Source organism: Ochotona curzoniae, unplaced genomic scaffold, assembly GCF_017591425.1.
Source record: "Ochotona curzoniae isolate NIBS_2020 unplaced genomic scaffold, NIBS_Ocur_1.0 scaffold_461, whole genome shotgun sequence".
Classification (NCBI taxonomy): Eukaryota; Metazoa; Chordata; class Mammalia; order Lagomorpha; family Ochotonidae; genus Ochotona; species Ochotona curzoniae.
This window is the reverse complement of record NW_024467120.1, coordinates 2460522-2466040: the sequence shown is the minus strand read 5'-3', so window position 1 is coordinate 2466040 and position 5519 is coordinate 2460522.

Here is a 5519-nt window from a genome sequence, read left to right as displayed (position 1 = left end):
GGCGCGTTCAAGGGCTTTAGCTGCTAGGCCACGCTGCCGGGTCCTACAACTATTATTTGTTAATTTAAAAAAAAACGTGTGTTGACTTTCATTTCTCTATTTGGGATTCTGTGGGTTTTTCTTTTCTCCTGGACACACTGATTCTTCTCTGCTGACGTGAAAAGAAGCAAGCATGCTGGCAATCATGATGTTTGTGTAAGCCCACGGTGCCCTGGAGAAGGCTGGTGCGCCCTCGGGGCCTGCTTGGATCTAATGGGCGAAGACTGGAGAACATGTTTGTGGGTTCGTGGATGTTTTGGAAACTGCCTACCAGACTGATCTGCTTTGTGTAGAAAAACAATCATTTTCCAGGCACGGCTTTTTTTTGTTGTTGTTATTGTTATTGTCTGTCAAGCTCAGTGGTGGCTCAGCGTGAGTTCCGTGATGACAAGAGTCGTTGACAATTGGGACAGAATAGAGAAGACTCACCTCTACTATGCGTCTCAGTGGGAGGCCAGGGGTTGGTGGGGTGGTAACAAGATAATCAGAAGTGCAATTTGCCCATGCAATCTCGCCCGGCGTGGTGATTTCTCTTTCTCTTTGAAGGATAAATGAAGCTGTTTATCCTGTGCTGTTTATTAGCTCTGCCTGACCTGATTTCCATCAACCGAGCATATGGAAACTTGGTGACTTCAGTAGTCTGGCTGGGGCCTCACTGTGTCCTGAAATGAACACCATTTCACGTGCGTCTTCATCTCACAAGGGAAAATCAGGACAGAGGGAGCTTCTTATTTGCTTCCGATTTGTGGCGCTTCAGGACAGACAGCACTCAGGAAACGGAAAGAAATGCCACTGAACTTACTCTCTAGGGCAAGCTCCATCTGCTGTGGGCTTTTGCAGCCAGCTTAGAGTTCATTTTCCTGTTTCCGTTTCTGCATCCCCAGAACACAGCGCTTACCTGGTATGAAGTCTTACCTGTGTAATGGAGAACATTGGAGCACATGGGAAGACTGCCAGGACTCTCCTTAAATCCCATGCCATTTTCCATAAGGGACTTGGGCATTGGTGGATTCTGGTATCTTGGAAAGAGGGTTCTGGAAGCAATGTCTCTATAGATGCCCTGGGATGAACACGCCTCTAGAGAGTTCATGCTGGTGTTGGACACTGCTGTTACCCAAGCTAAGTCACAATCCACGTTCGCTCGCCTGCCTAACTTGAACAGCGGCAGGTTCATTGGATCATGGCGACAGAACGGAGTCTGCTGGTTCCACTCGCCCTTGCTGGCCTCACAGCCGTTCCTCTGGGGACTTTGTCCGTCCTCCTGCTGTCCCTGTGGAAGCCTCTGCTGTGGTCTGCCCCTCGCCGTAAGTGTCTCCTTGCTGGCTGCCACCTCTGCTCTGCTGATTCCTGCAGCTTGGGCTGTGATTGGAACAGCTGTGTGTTCTTGGGCCCGTGGACAGCGCTTCCTAGAAGCCCTCCAACATTTCCTAGGTTTGGCTGCTTTCACGTGTCACCAGATCATTCTGGAAGTGTGTGTTTGTTTATTTGTTTATTTATTATTATTGGAAAGTCAGATACACAAAGGAGGAGAGACAGAGAGGAAGATCTTCCGTCCAATGGTTCACTCCCTAAGCAGCTGCCACGGCCTGTGCTGCGCTGATCCAAAGGCAGGAACCAGGAACATCCTGTAGGTCTCCCATGCCTGTTCAGGGTCCCAAGGCTTTGGGCCATATTCGACTGCTTTCCCAGGCCACTGACAGGGAGCTGGATGAGAAGTGGAGCTGCTGGGATTAGAACCAGCGCCCATATGGGATCTTGGTGCATTCAAGGCGAGGACTTTAGCTGCGAGGCCACCGTGCTGGGCCCTCTGGAAGTGTTGAATGCTGCTCCTGGTGCTGTGGCTGATGGAGAACCCTCTCCTAATACACCCTGGCTCATTCTGCATATTGCCACTGTCCCTGCCGTATGTGGGGGAACCTACAATGGTTGGAATTCTGTGGCTCGGTAGGGGCTAGATCCAGGAGCTGGGAATGCAATGCAGGACTCTGATGTGGGCAGCAGGAACCCGACTGTCTAGGCCACGATTGCTATCCCTCAGGGCCCACATGGACAGGAAGCTGAGAACCAGGGCTGTGAGTTGAACTGAGCTATTCCAGTGAGAGGCACTGGCACTTTAACTCTTCTCAATGCACTCAGGATGGAGAATAACCTAGGCTTCTTGCAAAGAATGTGGGACTCTGGGCAGAGGCTGACAATGGTGCCAAGAGGCCAAGACTCTTAACGTCCTTTCCCAGAATTAGACCACATGGCGGATGAGGGACTTCCCCGTGTGCATGCAGCTGGGACCCAAGTTGGCTCTTCTGACTCCAGAACAAGAGTGAGGTTTTCTCAGAGGATGGGTGGGACACCCAAAGGAGGGTGCATGTGTTATAAAGTTCCTTTTTCTTTTTAAAGATTCAAAGGCACATGAGTTCCACTGCTGACTCACTCCCCAAATGGTCACACAGGCTGGGGTTTGGGCCAGGCTGGAGCCAGGAATCAGGAACTTCATCTGGGTCACACACATGCGTGGCAGCAGCTGAAACACTGGAACCATCTTCTGCTGCCTTCGTGCTGCGTCCGCAGGAAGTGGGATTGCAAGTGGAGCCACTGGGATTTGAACCAGCATCCATGTGGGATATTGGTGTCTGTCGCAGCTTTAAGCTTCTGTGTCATGACGCTGGCTCCAGGGTTTTTTCTGAACATGCTTTTTCTTTTCTTTTCTTTCCTTTTTTTAAAGATTTATTTATTTTTATTACAAAGTCAGATACACAGAGAGGAGGAGAGACAGAGAGGAAGATCTTCTGTCCAATGATTCACTCCCCAAGTGACCGCACGGCCGGTGCTGTGCCTATTCGAAGCCGGGAACCAGGAGCCTCTTCCGGGTATCCCACACTGGTGCAGGCTCCCAAAGCTTTGGGCTGTCTTCAACTACTTTCCCAGGTCACAAGCAGGGAGCTGGACGGGAAGTGGAGCTGCCGGGATTAGAACCGGTGCCCATATGGGATCCTGGAGCATTCAAGGTGAGGACTTTAGCCGTTCGGCCATGCCGCTGGGCCACTGAACATGCTTTTTCATAGCTAACTTCGGTCATGTAACCTAGAACAGGATGATTTCTTGCTGAACGAGGACTGAAATCACCACTCCTCCTGATTCAGGAATTTTAGCAAATCCTTGGAAATGAATGTGCACACCATCCTCCCAGAACATTCTTGGCAGGAATATAATAGAGTCATTTCTAAACACATCGCTCTCATTTCAATTATTTCATTTTAATTTTTAAGATTGTTTATGCACCTGACAGGGATGCATACCCATGTGGGCCTCCAATCAGGGCGGGGAGGGTGGAGGTGTGGAGCAAGGTGGGTGGGACTAACATTTTATTTGTTTTTTCCTCTTGTGTTTGTAGTTGGGGGAAGTGGCGAAAACCACTCTTTGCTGTCAAACTTCACCAAACCCGGGGATGGGGGATGGTCACCTGATGATAGATTAGAGACTCCAGCGTGGGGAAGACGCTTCTGAGGGTGTTACTTGAGCTGTTTTGATTGCTCTGAGATAGATGTCAGCAGCTTTGTTGCACCAGGGTTGTGAGCAAGTGAGTGCTGTGGCCTAGTTGGGGCAACCCCCAATAAACTCCACCAGGCCTGGTTGCTGAGTGTACCAGCATAGCTGTGGTCTAGCTTGGCCACTTCTGCATCCCATGGGAACACCCATGGGGGCTGCAGCTTAGCTCAACCTCACCCGTCCCCAGACCTGGCCCACATGAATGCTGAGCAGGAAAGACAGAGAGAGAAAAAGAAAGAGAGAGAGAGAGAGAGAGAGCTTCCATCTGCTACTTCACTCCCCAAATGGCTGCAATGGCTGGAGCTAAGCAGATCTGAAGTCAAGTTTCACCATGGGTGCAGGGTCCATGGGTTCGGGCCATCCTGTACTGCTTTCCCAGATCATAAGCAGGGAGCTAGATGGGAAGCAGAGCTGCCAGGATTAGAACCGGCACCCAAATGGGATCCTGGTGCATTCAAGGCAAGGACTTTAGCTGTAAGGCTATCGTCCCGGGCCCAAGATAGTAACCGGCACCCAAATGGGATCCTGGTGCATTCAAGGCAAGGACTTTAGCTGTAAGGCTATCGTCCCGGGCCCAACAAATGATCTAAAGACTCAGACCTGGCACGTTGGCTCAGTTGGCTAATCTTCCCCTTGCAAGTGCTGGAATCCCACATGGGTTCCAGTCCACATCCCAGCTGCCCTACTCCAACTCCCTGCCTGTACCTGGGAAAGCAGCAGCAGGTGGCTCAAAGCCTTGGGTCTCTGCATTCACATGCGAAACTTGAAAGAAACTCCTGGCTCCTGGTTTGGGGTTGGCTCAGCCCCAGCCATTGCATCCATATGGGGAGTAAACCAGTGGATAGAAGATCTGTCTCTCAGTCTCTCCTTTTCTCTATAAATCTGCCTTTCCAATAAAAATAAACACATTTTAAAGCCCAGCGTGGTAACCTAATGGATTAAGTTCTCATCTTGTATGCACTGGGATCCCATATGGGCTCCGGTTCTAATCCCGGCAGCTCCACTTCCCATCCAGCTCCTTGCTTGTGGTCTTGGAAAGCAGTTGAGGACGGCCCAAAGCCTTGAGACCCTGCACCAATGTGGGAGACCCGGAAGAAGCTCCTGGCTCCTGCCTTTGGGTTGGCTCAGTTCCGACCATTGTGGCTGCTTTGGGAATGAATCACTGGATGGAAGATCTTCCTCTCTGCCCCTCCTATCTGCCTCTCCTCTCTGTATATCTGACTTTCCAATAATAAAAAAAAAAAAAAAATCTTAAAAAAAAAAGAAAAGAATCAAAAGACTAAACCTCTGTGTGTGTGTCATACCTGGCAGTGATGGTTTGTGTCATCTACCGACTCCATGACTCACTTAGGAAGGTCGTCAAAGTGGAGAAGTTTCTGGATGCAGGCTTGAACAGCAGCGTTACCAAAAGCAGTAGCTTTCCGCTGCTGCCGCGTGCTGTAAGATTGGTATAATTAGAGTCTGTGCTTGTGTAGCATTTTGACATTCTTAGCTGAAAAGTGCCAGATGAGCGTAAAATTTTATCACTATAATGGAACCCGAGCAAATAGCACGATAAAAGATGGTCCCGGCTGCTATTACTGCATTTAAGGGTCCCTCTTTATTAGCTCGTGTTTACTATATGTGATGAACTGAGGTGATTAATAACAATGATCATAATTACTCCTGCAGCACTTTATGCTTTCCTAGGGCTTTACAACTTGTTCGTTTCGTAATCTGTAATCCTCCCATTGGCTGTTCTGCTCTGTCCGGGGTGCCACGGCTTTTGTTTTTACGATTTTCAGAGTAACGGAGAACTCTGAAAAGGTGCAGGCTGAAAGAGGTTGAGTTCACAAGCGAGTCAAGGGATGGAGAAAGTGGAGATGTAGGGATCCGGGAGAGGTGAGTGATGCTGAAGGCAGGTGGAGCCACCTGTGGTTACCAGTCCAGGTTAGGTT